The sequence below is a fragment of the Pseudonaja textilis genome, chromosome 3 (genome assembly GCF_049901715.1).
Source record: "Pseudonaja textilis isolate UNSWEBS1 chromosome 3, rPseTex1.2, whole genome shotgun sequence".
In the NCBI taxonomy this organism is placed as follows: domain Eukaryota; kingdom Metazoa; phylum Chordata; class Lepidosauria; order Squamata; family Elapidae; genus Pseudonaja; species Pseudonaja textilis.
Window position 1 is genome coordinate 131,900,990 of NC_141992.1, and position 15,793 is coordinate 131,916,782.

Consider the following 15,793-nt stretch of genomic DNA (forward strand, 5'->3'; position numbering starts at 1 on the left):
TTAGCCAGCAGCGCTGGATATCCCAAAAGGTTCCAAATCCAAATATTTAAAATCAGCCAGGGTTGATTGAGCTTAAGTTTTGAGTTATTGGGAAAATCAACCACGGTTAGACAGGTTCTGCCAGAAGCTAGTCAAGCAGAAATAGCTTCTTCAATCATCTGCAGAAAGGAAGAAAAGGCAGAGCTTAAAGAGTTTAGTGAAAAATAAGAAAACAGTAAAAGGTAGATGGTTTTGGTGGAACGCTCACGTTTCTATGGGAAATGCCGTGATATGATTATTGTAGGTGTGCTAACTCATTGGGGATTTCCAGATGAATGAGTCATGGCAGAGATGTCACAATTGGAAGAGCTGCAGATACCTTCTTCTAAATGCCTTGGGCTGGGAAGAGGCTTCTTAGAAGGTTTGACATCCAGGAAGCAAAAGTTATTACAAATGCAGAATTGGATTGCACTCCAGCTCCCCTGAAACTCAGGACTGCAAAGAAAACACTGCAGTTTCAAATGCAAATCAGCTGCCCAGCTGATACTGTGTCTCACAGAAATCTAAGCTGCTTTCCCTTCCAAAAACACAAAGTGATAATCAGATACCCCACTGAACATGATGACTAAACATTCATACCGTTGGTCTGTTAATCTGAGATCTCTGCAGGTCCATTCCAGAGAAAGTTCAACAAGAACTAATCTCATTTTTACTAGGTCCTACATCAATCACAGAGTCAGATTGTTTCAAACTAATGCCTATGCTTCACTGGACACGATGTGGAAAATATTATTAGGTGAATGTGTTCCTTTTTACATCAGCCACTTAATGTCACATGTTTGTTAGGTTTGATAACATGAAGTAATCTAAATGTCAGTCATTCCGTTGGGATCCTAGGAACAAGAATATCTTAGCTGCAATGTGAAGGGTATTGTTAAATGAACGTAAATGAACCATTAAAAATTAAGAAATAGATTTTTAGCAAATCAATTACTGTAAAAATAGTAGGCATTAGACAGCAAATTTTCTGAATCCCCTGACACTAAGGTGAAGTCAATGCAGCATCTGTCTTCTGCCTTATTAATCACCAAAATCGATGTCCCAAATGGTTTTTTAAAAACTATTCTTTTAAAATACTGATACTACTACTTGTGCAATATTGCTACAACTACTAAGTTATATGATCCCAAGAAATCAGATTTGTGCAGGCATTTTTTTCCCAGTGATCTGTAATAATTGCAAAAGTTGAAGTCTGAAGAAGCAGGATAAACATAATATTGATGCTGTTGAGCTTTAGTTTTGACAAAGATTCCTGAGAATACTATGGATAGCTAAGGAAACAACAAATGTATTATTGAACAAATCAAGCCAGAATTCATCCTCAAAGAACCAAGGACTAAACTCAAATTATTGTACTTTGGACATATTATACAAAGACCAAAAGGAGGAAATGTAGAAAGAAGGAGAAGGTGATGACCAGCAGCAATGTGGATGGACTAAATTATAGTAGCAATGGATGCACCACTAGAAGAATCAAATTGAGAGCAGAGTGACCTGCAGAAAATCTACTTGTGAAGACTAAGAGTTGATACACACTTAAGGGCAATCAATCAATCAATCAACCAATCAGATTCTAAAATAGAGCATCAAGCTCCAGCATTGTCTTTTCACTTCTGCTCTTTACCTCACAGAAAACTCAAGAGTTTCTCAGGAATTAAAATATGTGGCTGCAAGTGCAGTGGTTTGTGTTGAAGTGAGCTTTTCCACACTGAGGATCCTTACTCTGTCGTCTTGCTGTGGTGATGGGCCTGCTCACATGAGGCCACCTTATGCGTTGCTTCTCGGTCTTTGCCTTCCATTATATTAGGCAGCTGGTAAGTCTTTTGCTAAATAGAACATACAGTGATGCCTCAGTACTCGACTGATTCAAAACTTGTCAAATTTGATACTCTATGCATTTAGATATGAAAATGTTGTCCGAGTATTCAATGTTTGTTTAGTACTCAACACCTTGTGATAGGAAGAGTGGGATAGCTGAGGAGAATGGACAGGAAGTCAGCCTTGCTGGGAAAGTCACTGCAAAAGGAGCGGGACAGCCACAGAGGGCAGACAGGAAGTTGGCCATGCCAGGAAGATTGCTGACATAGGAAAAGGGACAGGAAGAAAGTTATTCCAGGCTGAAACAAAGGGTCACATGATAAGTCATGTGGTTTGTTTGGGGCTCATCCTTTTTAGTACTCATCACACCTCCTGGAGCCAATTAATGATGTGTACTGAGATACTCTTGCCACAGTAATGATGGTCTCCAAGTCTAGTAAAATATGAATTCCCAGGCTGTTCTGCTGAAGCTATAAAAATTAATATGGAAATCCTCAGAGAAATAGAAAATACTTATTGTAGAAGACAAGATTGCAGGGGAAATCAGATTATTTCTAAGATGAGGCAGTGTGGAAGAATAGTGTATATTACGGTACATCTATAGGGAGCAGGCAATATTCAGTGCAATAATCATAGCTCATGTGCCCATTTTGAACTGGTCCTCCAGAATGCTGTGCAAATTCTGATGGCTTTTAATCTGATTAAAAGTTCACATTCCTGCTGAGTTTTCCTTCAAACATAGATTTTCTTTGTCCTGTATATTTTAAACAAACTAGACACAAATACAATTATTAAAATAATATACAGACTTGTTCGGAAACCACATATTATCATTTCCTGTTAAAAATTGTAGAAAATTATAGTGAACTTCTCAGCTTTTTCCTATCACTTTTGAGAGGTAGGATATGGACTTGATATTGATGATTACTCATTCTTAAAAAAATGAAACAAACACTGGGTACTCTAGCACTGTGGTCTTCAGGGGTGAAAATGAGACGATCCAAATACTGACATGGAACGGAGCTCTATTTTCTTCTTATAATTAATCAAAATGAACATACGGTTTTCCCCTTGTTCAATCTGTTTCTTTGAAAAAATGATTTTTTGTTTTTTTTTGTAAAAAAATTATTTGGGTTTTCACAAAACATAATACAAATAAAATATCTTTTTTTTTACAATAGCATTGTCCCAGGTTATCACTTCTCTATACAGACACAAACTCAATTTTATATTCATCTTTGTGTTCTATTCCATATCTTATTACTATTTTAACATTTTCTCAATAATTTTTCCCATCTCTTAGTTTTTTCAACTTTGCTTTTAATTATCTCATTCCTTTCTAAATTCAATTATGTATATCTTTTTCTAAGTTTCAATATCTTTCTAATCATTATATTTATACTTTTGTCTGTCCTGTTTCAATTTCATATTTTCTTTTCTCATTAAACAAAATTTTCCCCTGTAGTTACTGATTGGAGTATGACACCTTTGTATCTTTTAATTTTTGTCCATTCAATTCTTATTTAAACTTCAATCTATGTCTTTACAATTATAACATTCAATATAACACATACCTTCCAGTCAAATTCTGCTTGGTACATTCTTAAAATACACACTAAGTTCTTAAAGAGAAAGTATATATATAACAATAATAAATAAAATACTTATTCTATTCCAGTTCAGCTCTATCATTAATGTTAGTTATAATCTTTAACATTTCTTTTCAATGGGATATCATACTTCCTTAGGAAGACTTATAATATTTCCATATTTTTTCATATTTCTTTCATAAATTTTTATAACTCATTAATAATAATTAAAATGTTCCCATCCTTTCCTAATTTCATTCTCTCATTCTCTTTATTTCATTTATTCATTAACAAATATTCCATTACATTACGATGAGTATTTTATCTATCATTTTAATCACATTTGTTTCATATTTTCTAAGTTCATTTCTATTTCTAATATAACAATACTATCTTATGTACCCTTGCAGAATCCCTCTTTCAATTAAATTTTCACCCATTATCTCTGTCTTCTAAATAGGCTTATACCTTTAATCCTTGTACGTTTTCCCTGTTTATATCCCGTTTCTGTCCTTTATAACTTCTTTTCCTTTCCCTCTTCCCCCTCTTCTTCTCCCTCCCCCTTTTGACCCCTTGTCTCTCTAATTCTAATTCTCTCTTCTGTTTCTTCCTAATATTGTAATTACTTTTCAAACTATTCTCTTTTTTTGGTTGTTTTTTTAGATCTTAAATTTTTCACTCTCTTTCCCCCCTTTCCTTTTTTTTCCCCACATAGAATTGCTTGGTCATTGAAGATGGCTTCTTCTTTGTCCCACCCTTCTTGTTCTACAGGCATTTCTTGCTGTTTCTCATAGTTCAGGATCTCCATTTCTAAAAATTGAAATATGAAGCCAAAAAAACCCTCTTCCTTCTTGTGCATCTTCTTTCTGTTTTTTAAGTTCCATTTTCACTTCTTCCAAGAGAGATACCATTTTAAAAACTTTTAAACAATCACCCGATTGATTTTAGTCCTTTAGATCCAATAACCAAAAATCCAAAAATCACCAAGTAATCCAAATAATCCAAAGCTGTTTCTTCTTGCTTCTTTTTTCCACTTTCTCCTCCAGGAATTCTATTATCTTGTTACAAAGTTTCAATTAGAAAGTATCTTTTAGGAATCTTGTTAAAGTTTCACTGTTAATTCCTTTTACTTCCAGGTGGTGTTAGGAATGATAGTCACCCAACAGTTGGGTTGGAAATATATAAACCAGGAGAGTAATTTAATACTGTATCTTTAAGAGAACGCTGTAATTGTGATTGGCTGAGGTTCCTCCAACGGCCATAAGATGGAGCCAGAAACCTGGTTTCTTTCTTCTTGTATTTCCTGTTTTGCCGTGTTGACTGATCGTCATTCTACTTGGATTGCTCTGAGTTTTGCAACTGTTAGCAAACTATGTTTACTGAACTTTGTTTATGATGCTTGACTTCATTTTTTGGATTATCCCTGGACTGATACTAACTGCTTTAACCATGTATGATTTGGACTGTTTGTTGGACTTTGTTTACCCATTTACTGGAAGTAAAACCTACATGTTACTATGTATCTGTGTGCTGGTTGAGCGTTATTCATCACTATGTTTTCCCTGAGTGCACTCATTCTCCTAACAGGGAATACCTCAACAATGGTCTCCTCCATTTTTCTAGATCCCACCCTTTTGTTTTTTCCTTTTCTCTCCTTTCCTTCTTCTAAAAGTTTTTGAAAATCCAGAAGTCTTTATTATCCCTTTGACATTTTATTTTCAGTTTAAGTGCCTGTTAATGTCAAAGTGGATTTTTGTCAGTTTCTTACTTAAATCTCTAGTTGTCAATATGGGGAAGGAAAGAAAAAAACTCCAAAATCCTTTCCCTTCCCTCTCTCATTCGCCGCTTCAAAATCTTCTTTGGGATATTATTCTTTATAGTTTAAATACCAGGGTACCTTATGTTGTTGCTTTTTCAGTTCAACCTGGTCAGCCAAAACTTTCTCTTCTTATCTTCCTCCTGCACATTCTTTTCTGGTCGAGTTCTTTGAGGTGGTCATTTCTGACCACCGCTGCAACCGCCTTCGGGAAAGGGAGTAATGGCCAGCTGAGGAGGAGAGATGCGGCTCTCCTCAACTCTGCTGGCAGTCTCCCCTCTCTTCACCACCTCTACGGGGTGGCTTAACCCCGAAACCAGCCATCTCGGGGCGCTCCAGCATCGAGCATGGATCGAAACTGTGCACGATCGCAGATTTCGGTCCATCGCCGAAGAAGCTTAAACCGGAAGTCAGAAAATGATATTTTGTTTTGTTGTTCCTTATGGCATGAGAAAAATGGTATCCACGTCAAGATATTAGTGGAAGAAAGGCTATCTTTTCTTCCTGGGCCCAGAATGAATCAATGACTGGAAAGGCAAATATTGCTATAAATATACAAAGGGAGTTGAATCAATTTCTCTGTATTTATAATAATGGCACAAGTCCTTTTTATGCCTATATGCTTTTATAAATCTAATCTTCCTACTTCTATAGGCCCAAGAGTAGAAAGTGTCCCAAAACTGGGATTTGGAAGTACACCAATTTCTGATTACCCATCAACAAAACAATGCTCTGGTTGATTTATGGTTCTAAGAAAATATTTTGTGTGTGGTTTTTTTTAATGCGGTTATTTGAAAAAGCCTAGTGGCTTAATCCACACAACAAACTCAGCCAGAGCTGGCAGCTTTTGGGGGATTGTTGTTAATATTTGGAGGAGAGCAAGAGTTTAGTAGGGGAAGGCCATAATATAAATAAGGGAGGTTGTGTAATACCAGAACTCTCCAAACTTGGCAATGTTAAGACTTGTGGATCTCAACTCCAAGAATTCCCAAACCTGCATGGAATTCCTGGCTGGCTGAGGAATTCTGGGCGTTGAAGTCCACAAGTCTTAAAGTTGGCAAATTTGGAGACCTCTGTGTTACACGTATGTAAGCTATCGCTTTTAGGAAACCTAGAAGTTGCTCTTCTCAGGGGATGAATCTGGGGTTTATTGTTTTGTTTTCTCAAATCACGTGAAACCCTTTTTAGGGATTATATTGCAAATTTTGCATGCTTTGCATTACACTGTAACTTTTACATGCGCTGCACCTTCACTACTACACCAAACTGGCTCTTGCTGTTTAGCATTATGGATGCAGGGTTACAAAACATGGAAGATGCTTGGAAGGACTTGGTCTGTAAAAAAAAAAATTAGGGTTTCCCTAGTTTATGTTAATTTCAAATTAGAGCATAGCAGCCAAGTCAGGATTGTTAGTCCCCATTCAAAATGGTAGAGGATGAGGTTAACCATCTTGGATATAGGGTGATGATTTTCCAGTTCGGACCTTCATGCAGGACCCTGTTTAAAGAGGGCTTTACAAGGCTGTTTGCTTTGGTTTTATTCAGTTCTTCCTGGGTATCATCCTCATGCTGAGTCCTGGCCCGCAGCCCAGACCTCTGCTTCAGATAACCTAAACACTACACGTCCTGTTTCTCTTCTAATTGCAGTGGGAAGCCAGAAAACTCTGCAGCTTAGACTGAGTAACTATTCTTTCATTAGGTTGTTTTTTTAAAAAAAATCAATACCCTTATACATGGGAGAGAAGAAGGGAATAAGTCCTGTAATCAGTCTTCCATGCTGGGAGAGGGGGAATTGGGGGAAGAGTGAGAATGGGAACAGACTGACATTGCTGGAACTGGTTGTTGTCTAATTTAGATAACGACGCTGGTTCTCCATTGCTCATAAAAGCTGAGCGATCTTACAGAAACAACAAATTCTCTGTCTCAAGGACTCTTCAGATAACCATTTTTTGGGGAGGGGGGGCAGGAAAAGAGTTACGTTCTCAAAAAAAAACAAAAAACCTACAGGTCTGTATTTATCTTACACTTCTTAAACGAACCAAGAGATGGATCCCAGTGAGGCAATGTTGTATCTCAGGCAAGGAAACAAAGAGATTTGGTTTTCTTATTATACATGGAGCATCTGCTGTCTCCCCAGGCATGACCTTGCCCCATCCTTCAGCTGTTTCCACCAGCTGTCTGAAAAGAAACACTTCCTTGTTTCTCTGTGCCAATATGAAATCCCTTCAGTGTCACCGGCAAGGTAGCCAGGATCCATGAAAAATCTTCCAAAGTCTGGAAAGGGTCAAAAATCACCAAATTGTAATCCTGACTGGGATTTCATTAAAACAGGGGGATTCATTAAATTAGAACTTGGCTTTCAACGAGAAGCTGCTATGTGAGTGATGGAACACTGCTGTTTTGTGATGACTGCCTCCCCCGATTAAAGCAAGTCATTTAAAGTGGTTTTGGCCACATAGTGCCGTTCTTGCTGTTCTTGCATTTTAGGTCCCTTTGACACCACATTAATAAAAACAGGCATGGATAATGGTTAGGGTTTATAGTCAGACCTAGTAAAACTAGATTCCAATCTCCATTCAGCTATAATAAAGCACATTGGGCAGCTTTTGGCCAATTATATTGTACTAAACCAAAATTTGATTCATCATGATTTGGTGAATGTATTACATTTATATATCACGATGGCTGGCTTCATTTAACACTCTAACCAAAATAAAGCATATCACATTATAACTTAATGCAGTAAGTAAGTCTATTCAGTTTACTTCACTGGATAAAACAGTGGTCCCCAACCACCGGGCCCCGGACCAGGACCGGTCCGTGGATCATTTTGTACCGGGCCGCCTATTTTGCTTGGGCGCCGACATCTTGTTTCAACGGCACTTGAGAAAGTGCTCCTGGGTGAGCTTGTCGGTCATCAGTTGGAAAGTGGTGTTTGGGTGCTGAAGGAATCCTCACGCCTTAGTTTTGTCAAAGAGGGGGGGTGGCTTCAAGCGAAGAGCCGTCCCAATGGCGGTGGAGTCTCTCATTACTCAGGAGGAGATTAAGAAAGAGCCCAAAAAGCCCATCGACCGCGAGAAGGTACAAAGGAGGAGTTGAAGGTGGCAGGGAGAAGTGGGGGACGGCTGGGTGGCCGGTTGCTCGGCTCGCCTTGCCTTGATCGTGCATGCTGATGCCGGTACTGGTCCGTGGATTGTACTGGTCCGTGGTACAAAAAAGGTTGAGGACCACTGGGATAAAACATTATGTCAGGGGTCTCCAAACATAGCAACTTTAGGACTTGTGGACTTCAACTTCCAGAATTCCACAGGGACCTTGCAGGTCTTCACCACTTCTGAATTTCAATGATGTGAACGGTCAAGGCGAAAACAAGGTAATAGCTGACCAAGATTGTATATGTTGCATACCCTTGGTCTATAGGGAAATTATCTTTCCATAGTTACCAATGTCTGGGCTAGTCAAGAGTATTGACTCTGGTGGTCATCAAAAGTGGTGGAATGTAGCCTGGATTCCAAGAGGGTGGGGGCTGCATTACAGAGGATAAGAGACAGCTAAGTTTAGACAGTTTGGCTGGGAGGAAGAGCAATTCCCAGGAAATTCTGAGACTATATCTTCAGTGATGCAAGTAGTTTGCTTTAGTTGGGCACGATTTCTGTCTATAGGTAAGGAACAATAAAGGAAACAGCTTTGAAGTAATTCAAAATGTCTGTCTTGGTTTTTGGAGCCTGACACCAGATAGGCGAAAACAGGTTTGTAAGATTAAATATACATGATTGAGTTTTGACCAGTAGAGATAATAAAAGTATACTTCCCTATGGATAATATTTCCATTATCAGTTGAAAATTCATAAGGCTTGAGTTGTTTTCTTATGTTGCACAGTTAAAGGCATTAAAGCAAGCAATATGTTGTCCAAGGTTATCTGCAAATGGCTCTGGAATAATGCCTTTGTTAAACAGCTGTTGCTATCCTGTTACATTGCTATTCTTAGCCAATCCATTTTGGAAAACAATTGCAGTCATTGATCACTGTATTAAAAAGTATCTGCATGTTACCATTATTTAACAGTCCCTTCATCAAAAAGGGTTGAAGCCACTGTTTTTCAGCTGCCACACACAGGCCGCTAAACATTTTACATTTGCATGGTATCACTACATTAATACATTTAATACTTATTAGGAAAAATAATCTTCAGTTGTGGCCAAATGATATTTCTTATTCCCCAGTTGCTGGTCAAAACCTATATTTTAAATATTACCTTTCATTCCCAGCCATATTCCTCTCAAGTCTGAAGTTTTAGTAAATTATAATAAAAAGCAAAAAGTGCAAGGGCAAATGAAAATTTACCCATATCTTTATATTCGTCTCCAAAAAAAGAGAAAAGAATGCCACCTTCTAAGATCCAAAAGATCTCTCCTTATAAAGCCAAGAAACAGGACATGAATGAGATGGCTTACATAAGAAAATAGATCTGGTTAATTTGGTCAATTTTAGCCAGTTTGGTCTAGTGGTTAAGGCATCAAGCTAGAAAGTAGGAGACTATGAGTTCGAATTCTTCTTTATTGGCCAAGTGTGATTGGACACAGAAGGCATTTATCTTGGTGCAAATGCTCTCAGTGTACATAAAAGAAAAGATACATTCACCAAGAGTCAAGAATCATAAGGTACAACACTTAATAATAGTCATAGGGTACAATAAGCAATCAAATCATACTAGGAAACAGTCCATATAAATCGCAAGGTTACAAGAAACAAAGTTACAGTCATATAGTCACAAGTGGGAGGGGATGGGTAATAAGGAGTGATGAGAAGAATAACAGTAATAGTGCAGACTTTGTAAATAGTTGGACAGTGTTGAGGGAATTATTTGTTTAGCAGCGTGATTGCTTTCGAGAAAAAACTGTCCTTGTGTCTAGTTGTTCTGGTGTGCAGTGCTCTATAGCGTCATTTTGAGGGAAGGAGTTGAAACAGTTTATGTCCGGGATGTGAGGAGTCTGTAAATATTTTCACAGCCCTCTTTTTGACCTGTGCAGTATACAGGTCCTCTATTGAAGGCAGGTTGGAAGTAATTGTTTTTTTCTGCAGTCCTAATTATCCTCTGAAGTCTGTGTCTGTCCTGTTGGGTTGCAGAACCAACAGGTTCGAGTCCCATCTAGTCATAAAAGCCAACCAGAGTCTCCAAATTCTGACCTTCTGATAAGCATTGTGTCCGAATTGTGACCTGATACACTGCCTTCAGTCCGATCTAAGTATAGTATATAAAATCATACATTGCAATGTCCTACCTGTCAATGAATACTTCAGCTTCAACCATAACAATACAAGAGCAAACAATAGATATAAACTCAAGGTTAATTGCACCAAACTTGATTGCAGAAAATATGACTTCAGCAACAGAGTGGTCAATGTCTGGAATACTCTGCCTGACTCTGTGGTTTCTTCCCCAAACCCCAAAAACTTTAACCTTAGACTGTCTACTATTGACCTCACCCCTTTCCTAAGAGGTCTGTAGGGGGCGTGCGTAAGTGCACCAATATGTCTACCATCCCTGTCCTTTTGTTTCTTTTATTTTTTATTTTTCTTATATGTATCCATGTATTCATAACTATGTTTTTACTTATACCTATTATCTGATAAGCAATTGACAAAATAAAATAAATAAATAAAAATAAATTTTAAAAAAATAAAGTCAGTGTGGAAACCAGATTCATTTAACAACCTGGTTACTAACTTAACAACTGCATGATTCACTTAACAGCTGAGGGGCAAAATTCACTGAACAAATGTATCACTTAGCAACAAAAATTTTGGGCTCAATTGTGGTCGTAAGCTGACAGCTACCTGCTTTGGTGTCCCAACACTATAGAAAGGATCATCTATATATTTTATTTTTTCCCTGAGTACATATTCTTGATTTATAATTGAAGTGATAGATTGGATATTATTGGATTGAATCTACTATTACCTGACCCTGCCAAAATCATAGCATCTCAAAAATAAAATCACACTCACAATGTGTCCAAGGTAGGCAGAGAATGAAAAAAATAAATTTTTAAAAATCTCCTTTTAGCAGGATTTCTTCATTGAAACAAACACCTTCTGCAGATAGCTCTAGCATTTCCACTTACTGGTGGCAAAATTCAGATCAGAGCTAGGATTAATGTAACTGCACTTATGAACTTGAAAACTTCAAGTAAATGCTCTTCTATATAACTCTGCTGCACGAAAACTTTCTAACTTTGCCCACATTTAGCCTAGCTGCACAAAATCCATTTTAAGACAATTTCATACCATCGATTTTACACTCCATATACTCAAGGGTGGGATTCAAAATTTTTAACAACCTGTTATATGGTCGTGGCTTAGGTGGTGGACATGGCTTGGTGGTCAAGTTATTGGGTGGGCATGGCCAACTCAATATCACTCACATCAAGGCATGCATCTCCTTGTCTGGCATCTCATGACTGTGGGGATGCTGCAACAGTCGTAAGTGTGAAAAATGGTCATAAGTCATTTTTTTCAGTGCCATTGTAACTTTGAATGGTCACTCCACACAAGCAAAGTACTAGTAAAGGAGGGGAAAAAACCTCCAGAGACATTCCTGAGACAGGAAGTCTAGTCCTGCCAAGAATGTAAAAAGGGTTAACGGAAAGGCAGTTTCTGTAAGTAATACCAGAATGTTTCCTTCCTGCCTTCCTTACAGGATTAGGCCAGTAATTTCTTCTAACAACTGGTTCTCTGAACTGCTTAGAAGGTTAACAACCGGTTCTAGAGAATAGGGGCGAACTGGTAGAATCCTACCCCTGCATATATACTGTAATTCATAATGTTTGCCACGCAATTCATGGGCCACAATAAGGCAGAACATGAAAGAATAGATATATTGTTTTTAGGGAAATGTTAACATGATTCTGCTTGATAGTGAAATGTGTGTATTAATGAAAAATGCCAGATCTGTTAGATCTGGGAGGACGGTTCAAGAACGGAGGCAAGACTCAGATAGTAACTAAAGCTCTTTATTTGTGACTTCAGATCTGAGCAACTAAACCCAGCCGCAGGAGCCCCTTTTTAGGGCTCGCTGCGGCTAGGCAGCCAATGAAGGCGATTTGAGTTTGCTGCTCTTGGCAGGGCCAATCGCGGCAGCCCGTTTACTGGCCAATCGCATCAGTCTATGGCGACCAATCACGATCGGCTTTCAGCGGGCCAATCAGATTTGTAGGCTACGAGCCTGCTAGTCCGGAACAAGATCAAAGGGTCATCCATCAGTCATTCACCCATATTTGTCAAGCAGGAAATGTCTTGCTTGCAAAAAAAACCACAGCAGAGCTACAGGAAGCTAGAGGGTTTAGCAAGATGGGTTATTTGTAATAATCCAGCTACTTTAACCCAGCAACAGGGGAGGGGTTAGCTGGAATTCGAAGTAACCAATGAAATGCTGACAAGTTATATTTCTGTGGTTTGGTATTTCTGAAAGGTATAAATGTGGTGTCAAATCTATAGGAAGGCGTTCAGATGTTGCCTTGGCTAAATAGCTCTAAACCTTTGTGCAAATAAAACTATTTCTGATTCCAAGGTCTGAGTCTTGTAATTTCCTGCAACAACGTTTTGAAGTCTTATGAACGAACCTTTGCTGTGTGTGGAGAAAGTCTTACTCTCCTCCACGAAACTAACATTTTATGTTATATTAAAAATAATAATACAATTCACTGCCATTAAGATACATTAAGATACATTTGGAAGCAATCCTGGCTTGAATTATAGAGAAGACAAATGCTTCAGACCTTAGTAAAAATAAAATGCCTGCATTTCAGCTGGCAGCAAATGTTGTATAGCACTGCAATATTTTTTTTTTACCAGTTTAAAAATAAAGTCCTACAGAACTGGATTTCAATATTTAGTTTTAATGTGAAATTCTTTTCCGAAGAAAATCTGCACCTGTCATATTTCATCTTATATTATGAATTTCTTCTTTGCTTTATGTGTAGGTCTATTGAAAAAGGAATATATGAATCGCAAAAAAAATTGATGCAAATTTTTTAAATGCTGGCACTAGGATTGCCAATACGTCAGCAGGAGCAAGCTTGTTTTCGGGCCTGTTACACATCCTGCCTCAATTTATTTCTTTCATTTAAAACAGTCTTTTTTTATTTTAAACTAAATAAATTAAAAAGGGAATTGGTGTCCTGTTGGGTTGTAGTGAGAGATTGAGAGCCACAAGCATAACTTAAACTATTTCTATTGAATAGATTTAAGCTTCGGTTCCTAGCATAACAAAAACAGAGGTTGCAATGCCTTCATGTAATAAAAAATTGTTTAATTTTTTTTTATTTCCATGGTTATATTTGAATATATATTGAAAATTCGATCATGCTTCTAGAGTCTAGATACTTTAAAAATATTCTTATTTTGAACTGAATTATTTTTAACCAAGTTAAACTGACATAGAGAAATGTCATCCTAAGTCTCCATATGATCTAATATGGTCCCAGGTTTTCTAAGTTTTATATTAATAATAAAAATAGTCACTAATTTTTATCAAATCTTCTATTCACATATTTAATTAGACCATGCTGTTTGCCCAATTTAAATAGAAAAAGGAGCTAATGAAAGTATAAACAGTTCCCATTTCTATGTCAAGTTATGAAAGAAAAAGAAATCCTTAAGCACAAGAGAGAGACAGAGATGAGAGATAATTTATATAAATACTAATAAATTGTATCCTTTTTCAACATTGAAATAAAGTTATGTGTAGAAATAAAAGGTGCTTTGTAAGAATACATCACTAAAAGATGTCAAGGAAAGTATGAATAGGAAAAGAAGATAGAATATAGAATAGTAGGCCTGGAAGGGACCTTGGATGTCGTCTACTATAATCTCTGGGATGTTATAAAGGCAGGAGCTTTATAACATCCCAGTCTATTCTTGAAAACTCCAGTAATAGAACATCCACCCACCTAGGAAGCAAGCTAGTCCACTGATTAATTGCTCTTGCTGTCCGTAAATCTCTCCTTTCTTCTAGGTTGGATTTATCTTTAACAAGCTTCTTCTTCTTCTTCTTCTTCTTTTTCTTCAGCGTTTGTCTCGCGCTCGGGCGAGGTCCGCTAATGTCCTTGAGTACTGCTTCCACGCCTCTCTGTCTGCCACGTGTGTCGGGTCTGCCTTCGCGATCTCTAGATCGGCCTTGATCGTGTCCATCCAGCGTTGTTTATTTATCTTTAACAAGCTTCCACCCGTTATTTCTTATCCTGACCTCTAGAAATGAGAAAGTCTTACAGGTGAGAGTGGGGCCACAGGAACATCAAAAGTTTCATCAACTATTAGGGTTTGGGTAGGGAAGCACAAGTCTCTAGTTCAGAAACACCTCCCCTCACCACCATGAAATGGGATGTTCTACTGAATATTTGGGTCATTCATTCGTTTCCCATCCATCAAAAAGGAATAACTTCTACTAACACTGGAGTTTTTGGAACTATATAGCACAATATGCAGAAGCAATTATAGTGGGGACACAATCACAGAAGAAATTGTAGAGCTAATGAAACGCACTACCAAATTTCTTAAAGAATATACATCCCTTCCTCACAATACCGCAACGTGAGTTTGCAGATCTGACACAATTTTGTTCCTCCTTTTTCCATATCGAGAGGTGAGTGCTATCACATGTGCAATCAAAATGGTATTACAGAGAAGGATGACAAAAATTGGGGGAGCGCCACAATGTGCCCAAGCAGAGAAAGCTGTAGAAACGAAGTCAAAACATGGTTGAATCCTGCCCTCCTTACTCAAAACCCACCGAAACTGATGTTCAATAGTTATGGAATGTGTAAAACAAGATAATTATATTGAGCAGAAATAGAATAATTCATGAAGACATCTGGCTGATTAGAACAAAAACTGGACATAATTTGCATTCCTGTATTTTCTTGAAGATCTATTTGTTTTCCTATAATTGCTCTAGCCTCTGATCAAGAATTAATGTGAAGAATTTTGTAACATATATTTATAATTATTAATGACAAGTTTGGACAATAAATGGTGTGGAAAGGGAACTTCATGAGGACAGTGGTGACACCCAAGCAGGAAAAGCCCAAAGGGAACATCAGGCCAGCCATAAAACAAACTTGCATAGGAAAAGAGATTTAATAAAAGGTATTGAAAGAAGCCCCCTAGACAAAAGCCAAGTAATTAAGAAAGCTAGGGAAACAAGAGAAAGAAATCCCTTACAAACAACAGGTCATGCCAAATCAGCAAAACAAATAGACAAAAGACACGAAATAAATTCCATAGCAGACAGGAGATTGCCACAAAACAAATATAATAAAACATTAGGATGAAACTGATAATCCAATCAAACCACCCCGCGGAGTTTACCCTCCAGTGGAAATGAAGACAACCCCTGACAGGATTTAAAACATTAAGAAATACAAACACAAGCACACACACACACAAAAGGAGAAAAAAGTATAAAAATCAGGGGTTTATTATACAAGGCTGGCTAGCCCCAGGAACGCAGACTTCTTGCTATCTCTCGCC

At 37.7% G+C, this 15,793-nt stretch overlaps 1 protein-coding gene across 2 annotated transcripts in view; it reads right to left on the reverse strand.

Annotated features, from left to right (window-relative positions):
* Positions 1-15,793, reverse strand: part of PXDC1 (PX domain containing 1) — a 107,890-nt gene that overhangs the window by 38,905 nt on the left and 53,192 nt on the right. The gene's annotated exons all lie outside the window — the stretch shown is intronic.